The sequence below is a fragment of the Toxorhynchites rutilus genome, chromosome 1, assembly GCF_029784135.1.
Source record: "Toxorhynchites rutilus septentrionalis strain SRP chromosome 1, ASM2978413v1, whole genome shotgun sequence".
Lineage (NCBI taxonomy): Eukaryota > Metazoa > Arthropoda > Insecta > Diptera > Culicidae > Toxorhynchites > Toxorhynchites rutilus.
In genome coordinates this window covers 124569206-124582272 of record NC_073744.1, presented here as the reverse complement: position 1 = coordinate 124582272, position 13067 = coordinate 124569206, and the positions used below count along the sequence as shown (strand labels likewise).

Below are 13067 nucleotides of genomic sequence, written 5' to 3'. Positions count from 1 at the left end.
AATTATCTTTGTACAAAATCTGTTGGGGAATCCATTGAAGGCTGCCATTCGATTTGTGGTGCGATCATTATTTATTCAACTATTCATCATCGAATACGAGGGATTTTTTCTATCAAACAAAAATGCCTTTGTATTGAAACATTTTACAGGAACGTTATAGGAATCAAATGAGAGCTGGTTGATGTTTTTTTCGATTTACTATTGTCTTAGTTGGCAAAAAATTGTGTAAATCTTCGAATAAACAGAAAGAAATGGATTTTTTTTATTTCTTCCCGATGTTTTTGTTCCTCTGATTATTTTTCCGAGTGTATTTCTAGTCTAGTATCAATCAACGAGGAACCGTCATCCATACAAAGACGTTTGTTCCGACGTGAATCTCTGAGAGCGAAACCGTTTCAGAGAGAAAATGGTGTGAATGAACAGCAGCAGTGCTAATTTTGCTCTTTCTTGAAATGTGTGTCCTCAATTCCGAGATAGGAGCTCGATGAGAATCAGGTCGAATGGCGAGGGTTTGTATATTCAGCCATTCCATGCCAAACCGATACAGTGGTTCTCAGATTTTCGTCAAAAGTGGTAATTTTGTTCTTTATCGCAGAACATTAGACCCGTATATTTGAATTTTTTATTAGGGTATCCATTTTTATTTTAGGGTGGTTCAAGAAATAATTTTTTTCCACCTTTTCCCAAAAATGACTTTTTCCAAAAATTCATACCACTGAACCGATTTAGATGATCGACATATCAAATTGAAGTCAATGAGCTAGCCATTTATTGAAAAATATTGAACTCGCAAAGGAAATGGATTTTATTTTCGTAATTATTGATTGTAGTCGTTTTTTATTGTTTTCATGGCTTTGGCCTAGAGGGCGCCATATCTTTTTATATTTTTTCAAGAAAGCTAAGGATTTTTCACATAACATATCTCGAAATCAAAGAGGTTTTTTTTTGGAATATGATTTTTCAATGTTAATTGATGGTTCGAAAAAACAATTTTCCCTCTTTTTCCACTACAAAAATTCATAACTTTTGAATTAATTGACCGATTCAGATGATCGACATATCAAATGGATCATATGAGTCAGTTTTATTTAAAAAAATATTACTTTGGCGAAAATATGGATTTTCGTTTTTTAAATTATTGATTGAATTAGCTTTTCGGTTAAATATAGAGGGCGCAATATTTTTTTATTTTTTTCTGGAAAGCTGAGTTTTTTACATAATATATCCGAAAATCAGAGAGGTTTATTTTTCGTTTTTGAGTTATTATTTTGAAAATTTAACATGTTTTAAGTCTTCGTTCAATATTCCTTCGTGACTAGACTAGACCTATGCGACTAGAATTCAACCTTCTCGTAAGTGTGATAAGTTGTTTAAAGAAGGTTAGCTTAATGGCTTCAATTTAATATGTCGATCATCTAAATCGGCATGGAATGGATGTATTATCGAATAACTCGTGCGGATTGTTATTTTATACGTTGTCAAAGATTGTGTAGATGTAGCTGAAGATTTTTGATTCATAATTCATGGTTGTCCTCACAAGAACAATACACAAGTTGGCCATATGTCAAAATGTGAGTCTAAAATGAAATATGAATTAATAATGTTCAGCAGCTCTACACTTCTAGCCAAACTAAAATTTACTACTGAATAGTTTTCATTCTCAAAATTTGGATCCATTCTAAAATAATACCCGAAGTGATTGTTTATCAGCGAATTGAATAAAGTCCCGATTTGATGTTGAAAACTATGCGCTAGCTTCCTTCATGAATACTATCAAGAGAAGTGAATCCAGTCAAACTTCTACCACTTCGATCGGATTAAATAATAGCACATCTTGAATGATTTTAAATTTTAGATAAATATAAGAAAATCTAGAAAAATAACTATAAAAAATACCGAAAAGCCTGTGCGAGCTTTGATTCGCTTGGGTTAAGCGCAGTTATTCCTGTTGTGTGAATCATTAGTTTTATTTTTCAATAGCAAATTACTGAAAACTAGTATGACAAAACATAAGCCCAGTAAAAAAAGGAGATCAATATCAAAAACTTTGACGAACCCCCCATTCGTATTTTTTTTCAACAATGCGTTTGCGTTTATTATTATCGTATACTAGCTGAACATGGTCATTCAATAATCAAGCGTTCGTCAAATCAAGACCTAAGTATTTTGGAGAAGTGACGAAGTCCCATTTCCGAGACGAGATAGCAGAGAAAGTAAGGCGACTACTAGAATAAAACAAGTTTATTATTTCACGTCACTCGCGACGCAGAATAAGAGGGTATAACTCGATCTCTAACCATTTGTTATTTGTGAGATTACGACAGTCAAATAAATTTTAAATATCTGACGCTATTTCGGAAGAGTTTTGTTTTATTTTCTTAAACTTAAATCACAGTAAATACATTACAGTAATTCATCGGTGGCTACCGTTGGTCTTAACCGAAATCGCGATCTTCCAAAACGGCGAATCAGCTCTCAATATTGAACTTACCTTCTACAACGCACTCGAGAAAAAAAAAATCGCAGTGGGCTCGTCCGGGATTTGAACCCGGGACCTCTCGCACCCTAAGCGAAAATCATACCCCTAGACCAACGAGCCCGTTGAAGTATGAGGCAAAAAAAGATGTATTCGTTAGTTTCGGACGGTATACCGGAGGCTGAATAATATGATCTTTACGGAAGAGCGAAGCACGCATGTCTGGCACACATATGGGTATGGGAAAGAGTGGAATGGAAGAATGGAGAACGAAGATGGATTGGAGTATTGTTGTTTCGGAAAACAGTGGGGTGAACTATTTTTAACTCGCACATGTGGTGATACAAGATCCGTGATTTTCCATTGCAGCGCTACAGGAGTAAAGAGATGCAATATCGAGCGAGAGATGGGAGACGAAGAAATGCAGAGCTTATCAACGTTTTATAGCATGTGGCCACGCTATAAGCGCCTGTATGACCAGCATAAGCTCTGTATCTATGCATAATGTTCGGGTCACTATAAAATATAGTTTGAATGCTCTTTTCTTCAACGGCATTTTTTTTAATATTGTAGATTATATACTAAAATTTAAATGCACGCTCGTTAGTAAAATGTAACACTACAGGGAAACTTCGATACAACGTCTCACGTTATAACGTACCCTCGATATAACGTCACTCGATATAACGTACATTTTACTTCGATATAACGTACACATTTCCAAAGTGTAAAGGAAGAAAATTTTCAATATTTTTTTTCCTGATAAAACAATGAATTATCTGTATTGTGATGCTAAAGAAAGTTGTGTACCTTCAATCAATTCCGAAATACAGCTGGTTTTGTGATTCCGGATTCTAAATAAATCAAGCTTTATTCAACACTACGAAGGGAAACATCATGAGAAAGGCTGGCTTCATCTTCTGATTGAAGTTATTCATGACCTTTACTAAAACAGCAACACAATAATGTATCATAGACTACGTTTGTGAGTACTTTATTATGCTTCGATATAACGTATAATTCGATACAACGTACAATTTTGAAAGTGAAATGTACGTTATATTGAAGTTTACCTGTATAACTTCGTTAAACACTCGACAAAAAATTTAGTCGAATACAAAATCTTCCCAAAAAAATGAGATGTACATTTTGCCAAATATATACATACCGGGAATTTGTAATTCTCAATCTTCCTGCTGCACTTTTCATTTTTTTATCTCTTTCCAGTTGTAACAGTCAGAGGAACAGTAGAGCGTTCTGTCAGATTTGTGGAAGGATAACAACACTTGGATTTCACCAGCTCATCGTTAATGATTGTGAACGAATATTCGACCAAAAATGGCATGAATGTGATTGAATAAGCACCGTACTCTCCAGGTATGGTCCCGTGAGACTTTTTCTATTTCCGAAACCTAAATTACCACATAGTGGGACCTATTACGACAAAATTGAAGACATAAAATCGAATTCGCTGCGTGAACTGAAGAAAATTCCTGAGTATAGATGACTGAAGTTTTCGATGACTGAATCGTTCGTTGCAAAGAGTGTATTGACTTCAGAAGGGGTTTATTTTGAAGGCGATTATATAAATTTAAATGATAAATAAAACATTTTCTTCAAACCCAAATTCCCGATGTATATTTGACAGAATGTACATCAATTTAAAGGTTTAACTTTTTGCGGTCATATATCTGCTCTCAGCCACCACAGCACGGAATCAACTCAATATACTTTATTCAAACATGTAACAGTTTACACGTTTTTAAAACGATTTTTTATGTCTAGTGAATCTGTTCACGAATAAATACAGAGGTTCTATGAATAAATAATAGATAAAGGTACTCAATAAAAACAAAATATTATAAGCGTGGAAAGATAAGAGGATCATTTTCAAGGAAAATTAATTCCGACCAGTACGCACTCTAAATTCAACATTCAATACGACCACAAATAGTAAAAAGTTTCAAGTTTTAGAATTCTAGGCTCATATGTTGATCATGCTGTGTGTAAGTATAGTAGGCAAACAACTAAAATAAAATTGAAAAACAATTTCCTTATGATTTTCCAAAGGTTTTGTAGATTTGGAACACAATTTTTTACCAACTAAGTCAATAGCAACTCAATTGAACCATAACATAGAGAAACAAATCGTTTATTTCGCATAGCACTTTGTACTTCTGGTACAATTTGCGATGAAGTGCTCCTGTAATTAACTCCAAACTTTGCTCGATCGGCTGAGGAAAACGCCTGAACGTATCAATATGGAAAGATATAGAGGATGGTGTCTATGACACGACCGCATTGTTGACGTAGGAATTATTTTATTCAATTCACTGATTAACACTACATTATGTATTATTTTAGAACTAGCAGAGTCGTCGAACTTCATTCGGTCAACAATTAATTATATAAATCAACTAATTTCGTAAATCAGTAGGCCGGAAAATTAAATTTGAACAAAATTTGTTAAATAAACAACTTTTCAATACAGGTCGGAGGTCACGTTTTTATGAAATAAAGTTAACGTAAATAAATATTTTTGCCGCGAACGGATTTTGGCGATTTATATACCAAACGAATCGGAAATGCCCTAAGATTTGTTTGATATGCTATACATTACAATCCCATAGTCTGTATATGGTTTAAATTGATGAAAATTGGAAGTATTCCCATTTCCTCATACATTTGTTCTGTCCATTTGTGTGCTTTCCCGAACAGAGCTGTCAATAACGAGCAACTTATCGACGAACAACGAAGGGGGAATCGTAAGATGTAAAGTGAACAAAGGAAAAGAAGAAGAACGAAGAGGAATATTTACCTAGAGTATAAACAGCGGATCTCGCTGATGCAAACCTTCATTCTTAGTGATGAAATCGACTGAACAACACGTAGCTGGGCGAGCTGGACGGCGAGGGATCGAATGCCTTTCTCGAGGAAGTGGGGGTGGAGGAGTAATATGATGAATAGAGTAAAGTTTTCCAAGAGCCTTATTGAAGGTTAGAGACGAATGAACTGAAGAAGTTTGAAGTTTCAAGCAAGGAAGGAAGGCAAACTTTCAGTATCGTTCTTTATTCAAAGCAATGAGAATCGCTTGTTCTTCCTTGTTTTGTGTCATCACATGCCTTCGTTTCGGATTGAGCTGTGGGCGCGACCAAATTACTCACTCGCTGATGTCTCTAGCATTGCAATCATTGCATCAAACAGACGCCATTGCATTAAGGTTCTGAGCTACACATTTGTGTGGGGATTCATCAAGCTAGGCTATGGTCAGCTAACCAAGAAAATAAATGTTCTAGAATTTTGTCAGTGATTTGGTTTCGCATGTCGGTAGGAAAACTCTCTCCACAAAGGATGATAGCTAAGCTAATGTAGACTGGCAATATTAACAGAAAGGGCTTCTGTTGAGCAGAGCGCAGAACGGAGATAAGTGTGTGTATATTAAGTTGCTTCAACCCATCGATATATGGATATTTGTGTGCGTACGTTCGTGCTTCATAACCCGTACGTAAAAATAGTGCATCTTCGCTACGCTGAAACCCCATTTGTATCTGCTCCCGTGTGTATTGACCCTGTAACGATGCAACAATCGTCTATTTTTTATGCTATGATTGCCGATTGTTTTGTGTTGCAAATTATGCAGTCGTAATGATAAATATAAACAAGGAGGGAAGATAGCGGGAGGGAAATATTTACGCTAGGGCAAATATTTAGCCTTTTTCCAAGCAGTTAACATTGTTTGTTTTCTGTCATCAATGCATTGAACCGACGCTATGGTGAAGCAGGTGTTAAGGTTGTGCACCAAAAAAATATTTGGGGAATACGAGGTTATTCAATAAGTTATAAGGTTATAAGTTATAAGTTATTATAAGTTATTATATATATTAGGTTATTAATTTATTTGGGCTCGCGTGCCAGTCGCAAAACTGCTTTCAACTAAGATTGCATTTGAGCTAATCTTGATCATAATGAAGAAATGCTACTTTTTTCAAGGTTGTTGAGATTAACAGATAGAGTTTATTCCGTTTATTTAATCACTAAGAAAGTAAATATCGTTCTGGAATTTTGTATGTGATTTAGTTTCGCTTGCCAGTAGCAAAACTTTCTCCACTAAGATTGACAGCTGCGCTTATCTCGAGCATGTATTGTTCTGCGAGCACAAGAATGAATCATCAATAAAAAAAGCATTTCAGAGCGACCAAACTGGTAGAATGGTTATTTCAAAATTTTCGTTGCATTATAAATTAATATCTGCAGTTATAAACAAGCGACTTGAATTAAACCACAGCGTAGTTCTACGTCAACAATGCGGTCGTGTCTTGAACACAACCTCCTATATTTTTTTTATCCTTCAAATATGACATATGTTGAGAAAAAATTATAAGTGCAATGGTGTAAAAATCGTGATTTTTGAAGATTATACATTATACATTTTTTTGGAATAAAATTAATACAGGCAAAACTGTTTTTGTGCGAGGCGGTAGGGACCACACAAAAAAAATCGCATAAAAATCGTACTAAACTTTACCAGTGCTTTAAAAAATAGTGTTCGCGATACAATTTGAAAAAAAAATTGTCATGCGGTGGATAGGGACCGCTCAAAAAAGGGTTCCTCAAGAAAATAACCCAAATCCTAATGATTCCATTCGTGATCAACATTCGATTTCCTTTTTTCACTCTAATACTTGCACTTGCGCAGATCATAAAATCATCTCTTTGCTACTTTCAATAAGCTCCTACTGACACCTTAAAAGAAACAAAACAAAACATGAGAATGGAAATCCCTATGTAGAGCGATGAAACACATATCAAAAATAAAAAAAATAAAAATTAATAACCAATGACCTAATTTTTTTCAAATACCGCACATAATTTTTAATGAATTTTTTTACGATTGTACAAAAAAAAATCGCACAAAAAAATTCGCATTGAAAAAAACCGCACAAAAACTGGTTTTATTGTAATAACAAATTAAAAACCACTAACATTTAAGTCTTTCACTTTTAAAATGTTACTTACATCCATCATTTTAGATGTTTCACAACTGTATCGTGTATAAAATTTCCTCATATTTCAAACGGAAGCAAAAGAATTGTCTTACCTAGCGTACTTCTTGAAGTAGAGTCCGACAAGAACAAACAAGAGTCCGACAAGAACAAACAAAAGTTCTATGACTCTGTCATTGTTGTAATCCGGCCATTAGCGTAGAAAGATTTTTTTCATGCAAATATGCAAATATGCAAATACGCAAATATGCATATGATCCTCTATCACCTACAGAAAGATTCCCGATACATGTAAATCGTTTTTGTGAAAAATGTGTTTATGACTTTATGACGATTCCCGGAATAAAGCGCAGGAGAAAACGACTGCAACAGAAACCACCGCTTATAAAATGTGTAGTAGGCTATAAATATTGTGGCGCGGTATTGTATTTCAAAACAAGAATTAACCGGGCAAACGTATCGCCCCAGGCAAACGTAACGCCCCGGGCAGACGTATACCGTCCGACGCTCGCTAGAGCTCGGTCGGACATTGCTAAAGGATCGTATCCTATGTTTCAAACTAACCGGGCAATCAGTGGATCCCAGGTTTGCGTGCGAGACACCGCCGCTTCCGACGGCGGGTCGGCGGTGGACTCGGATTGCGTCATCTTGGCGGCATGGGCCGCCTCGATTCCTTATCCTCGCCAAATGGGGACTTCGTCCCCATTACATTGTCCTCAGAATAAATTTCGAAAAACGAGAACAAGAGAATAAATTTATAATAGAAATGTGAGGCACATGATGTTTTTCCCGCGCCAAATATTTCTAGCCTACTACACTTTTTCTAAGCGGTTGTTTCTGTTGCAGTTGTTTACTGTGGCGATTTATTCCGGTCACCCTTTATGACTTTGACTTAAAAATTGAATTCTTCTTTTATATTCAAAAAAACAAAAATATGTCTATACAAATCAATTTTTAAAAATCGTTTCGACTCGATTATATACAGTGAAAGAAATTGGAGACTGTATATAATCGAATCCGCCTTGTACAATGATCTTCTAACTTTTCCACTCATTTTCATTATTTATTGGAATATAAACCTGACGCAAACCGCACGCATCAAACCTGAAAATCATAATTTAATTCTATTGATACGTTCTCGAGTTAAATCGTGACAAACGGTCACCAAATCATTTATTTGATATATTGATATTGATACTTCGAAATTAGAAAATGAACCTTTTAGTAGAAAAAATTATGGGTCGGGAAAAAGTCAATGATTTGCGTGATTTTGAAGAGGCAGTTGAAGATGGTTGGATGATTCATCTTCAATCTTGTCCTCGCGAGATCAGTACACAAGCTGGACATATGTCATAATCAACGGCCGCTGACAGGTACACATACACTTTGAGTCGAGAAAACCCTCTGTATGTGGCTGTTGGCCGCTCGCTGGCTGAAGCAATCGCAAGTGAAATACTCACCCCGGTGGAGTTTGCGTTGCATTATATTACCCTTCTCCTACTCTGCATTTGCATTTTGAGTGAGAGATTTATGCAATTACGGTTTGCACAGAAGACTTCGGAATGGTATATAAAAACTATGTCACGCAGCTGCACTAGTTGCTCTTCAAACCTAGCGCCTCTGATCCCTCGACCATACTGACATGTAGAAAACAAAGTTCTTGAATTTGGATATGCCATTATAAAATAAATCAGTCGCAATTAAAATACACTCGACAAAAAAAATAGAGAGAGTGCGAAATCGGAAATTTTAAGCGATTTTTGACATACTGTAACATACTGTGAAAAATTAACGCATATCAATGGAATGTACATTTTAGATTTTAGAGCTACACTTTTCAGGTATTAGAATATTTTACGTCCATATTTCTATCTTGGTGTATGTAGATGTAGTGGACAACAATGCCGTAAAGAAAAAAAAGAAGAAAAGAAAAAAGATTTTTTTCTATTTTTTCAATGATTTTGTGAACTAACACAGTTTGTTGCCAAAGCAAATCCAATCAACCTTATCAACCAGCCTTCCTTTGGCTTCTAGAACTTTCCTGTAGAACTTTTAGTCTTTGATGATGAATAATTCAAAAAATAATCATTGCACCGAAATCGAAAGGCAGGCGAAAGGCAAACTCCAATAAATTCTGCATAAGGACAATTTGTTACTTTGACGAAAAAAAATTATTTGATGTAATTCGATTTCAAAAAAGTGACCAAAACAGGATTTTTATAGTGCTTTAGAAAATCTGCCGTAATTCTGCAAATATTGCAAACTCCAATAAATCCTGCACATTTGTCACTTTGGCGAAAAAAAAAACATTATTTTTGCATCGATTCAAAAAAAAGTGCCAAATGTCAGGATTTTTATAGTGGTTTAGAAATCGGCTATAATTCTGCAAATATCGCTGTAAGTTCTTATGTTTGCAGACAAATTTTTAGTCTAGTGTAATCCCTAAACATCTGTGAACATTTCATATTGATACGTTCAGCCTTTTTTTTTCTAGCCGATTTTCCTAAGTTTGGAGTAAATTAGAGGACCACTTCATCGCAAATTGTACCACAAATACAGAATGATCTGTGTACTTTCAGAATGAACGATTCGATGCAAAAAATTTAAATATATTTTTTTCGTCAAAGTAACAAATTATGCTTGTACAGAATTTATTCGAGTTTTCAAAACTGCCTTTCGATTTGCGGAGCGATGGTTGTTTGATGAATAGTTCATCATCAAAGACGAGGGGATAATTAATTGGATTTGCTGTTGGGTTGGTCAGCAAAAAAATGTTTTAGTCTACAAAGCTTTGAAAAAAAAACAGAAAAAATCAAAATCAGACTGTTGTAGCTTTAAAATGATGTATATCCAATCGATATGCGTTCATTTTTCACGAAGTTACAGCATGTCAAAAATCGCTACTAATTTCCGACTTCGCACTCTGTTCCTCTAATTTTTTTTGTCGGGTGTAGATAATATGAAATTACAAATTGTATTTTAGGGTAGTGGCCGAGCTTGTCAATTGTGGAACCAAAAGATGTAAATCACTTTTTTACTTGTACCATTCTCATCAGTCGGAGTCATTTTCGATTGAATGTTTTCTATTTCGTAACTTGGAAAGCAGACGCTATCAATTGACCATTGAAACTGCTATCGTTGTCGAAGAGCTTCATTTCACATGCGAAAGAACGCTCGCTGCATTGTGAACCAAATGAACGTGAAGCGAGCATGTACAGAGGAGAAGAGATACTTTTTTTTACTGATCTCGAAGAGAGAGCAGCAATATTTTCAGCCTGCTGGAGTTTGCTGCGAATTGAAACGCGATAGATTTATTATTGAGTAACGAAGTGTCGTTTAAAGCGAAATTGTAGGACCTTGGTTCTCAGCTCATGTAAAAATTTAAAAAAAATCAGGAGTGGTCGGGCAATTTGGGGTGCATAAAAAAGAATTGTCAGAAGTGGGATTCGAACCCACGCCTTCAGAGAAGACTACGACCTGAACGTAGCGCCTTAGACCACTCGGCCATCCTGACATATGAACAACATGGTGCTTGAATGGGAACTGTTACGAATCGTGTAGCACCGTTAGCTATTTCTTCATCACATATATGCAACTAAAAGCATAGCGTGAATCAGACCTAGAAATGAATGAACACAAATTTCAATGAATGGATTCCGGTGCGAAAATCGGATATTCCGTGTACACCATGTAATCTAAAAATAGCAGTCGGTTATCCGTCTTGTTGAACCGATGAATATTTCGGCCTGCGGAAGGTATATTCATCTAAATTGCTTCAATATCGCCCAAATGAATACATATATGGTTGTTAGAGGATTGCTCTAGCAGTTAGGAGCGAATGAACGGAAAAATTGAAAGCTCCTTAAAAACAAAAAATTAATGAATGAATGGTCTAGCAGGAACAGGTTTCGAATTCGTTTGTAACCTATGAAGCCTTTTTTCTGTGACCAATATTTTATTTAGTCATTTTCTCATAACTTCGATCAATCGGGAAAGAAAAACGACTAAACGTACAATCACAATCTTGCCTGTTTTTTAGCTTTTCTCTTTTTTAAGATCGATGTGAAAAAATTAAGCAATCATTTCGAGTCAAAGCAATAAATGGTGAGTGCGATCATTAGCCCCTGAAGCCCCTGAACCGATCAAAGCAGTCGAGTTTTGCTCTTGATTCTGGTAAAGGGGTCTTCCATCCTGTTACTTCAGGCAAGTACCAAAATCTTACGATTCCTACTGCGTCTGATGCTCTCCCATGTTCCAGTTAAACCAATGTTATCAGTTCTGTTACTCTACGCTCATCGATTTCTACCATCGCATTGAATCCTATGGGTACATCACTCGCTCCACCGAGACGCCACTTAGCCCTATGGAAGCCCCTAAGCCCTTCAACCCAGTCGAGCCTTCAGCACCTTATTCTACGTCTACATGTGTATCCCGCCATCGAAGTCGTCTCGGCCCTGCGGTTGAAAATGGTGAGGGGGCCTTCCAGTTGCCATCGTCAGGCAATTACTATGACTCAATGGCTTATCCGCTTCCTGATAGTCCCGTGATTTCCAGTACTATGCTTGGTAGGACCGTCAAGCCATGGAATGACATGGATTCCGTCTTCACCGTTTACTATCAAAACGTGAGAGGCTTACGCACGAAGACAACTGAACTACGCTTGAAGCTTTCGTCGTGTGATTACGATGCTCTGGTTTTAACGGAAACCTGGCTTCGTGCTGACATTCGGGACAGTGAGTTATCGTCGGATTATCAACTCTTCCGTTGCGACCGTAATCATGACACCAGTGAGCTTTCCAGAGGTGGAGGTGTGCTCATCGCAGTCAAATCCAAGCACTCATGTACAACGGTATCGCTCGAAAACGTCGATCAACTCGAACAAATGGCTGTCCGTATTAATCTAATGCACCGCTCGCTATTTATCACCGGTATTTATATTCGCCCTCTCTCCAGTCCCGATGTCTACACGTCTCACATCAGTGCGGTACAGACGATCGTGGATAGGTGATCGAGTGTCGATATAATCTTAACGATAGGCGATTACAACCTTCCCTTTGTGAGATGGCACTTCGATGAAGACGTGAACGGCTACTTACCATCTAATGCATCAACGGAACAAGAATTAGCTCTCACAGAGCCGATGCTTGCCTGCGGGCTAATTCAAGTGAACTATTTTTCAAACGCAAATGATAGATTGCTTGATTTAGCTTTCATCAGCGAGCCCGATGCTGTTAACCTTCCTGAGCCATCAGCACCACTTCTGGAGATAGACCAGCATCACAGGCCGTTCATCATCAAACTGGACGCTCAATGCAATTCGGTCACGCCTGATTACGAATCGTCTCCACAACCGAATTTCAGGCTTTGTGACTACGGATCGTTAAACAACGACTTGTCTATTATCGACTGGCAACAAATTTTAACCGGAGACTCTGTGGATGTATTGGCTGATCGTTTCTATGCCAAATTATACGAAACCGTTTATGCACGGGTTCCTCTCCAACGACGCGTGGCGAGGCGCACTTCGTGGCAACCCTGGTGGAATTCTCAGCTACGCAACTTACGGAATGTACTGCGTAAATCGCGCA

At 36.9% G+C, this 13067-nt stretch overlaps 1 protein-coding gene and 2 non-coding genes across 3 annotated transcripts in view; all 3 read right to left on the bottom strand.

Moving 5' to 3' along the window:
• LOC129761275 (uncharacterized) overlaps window positions 1-13067 on the bottom strand; it is a 543642-nt gene that overhangs the window by 148938 nt on the left and 381637 nt on the right. The window lies entirely within an intron of this gene.
• Trnap-agg (transfer RNA proline (anticodon AGG)) lies at window positions 2528-2599 on the bottom strand. Its single transcript has one exon. It is a non-coding gene; the product is annotated as a tRNA-Pro (tRNA).
• On the bottom strand, window positions 10911-10993 carry Trnal-cag (transfer RNA leucine (anticodon CAG)). The gene has a single exon. It is a non-coding gene; the product is annotated as a tRNA-Leu (tRNA).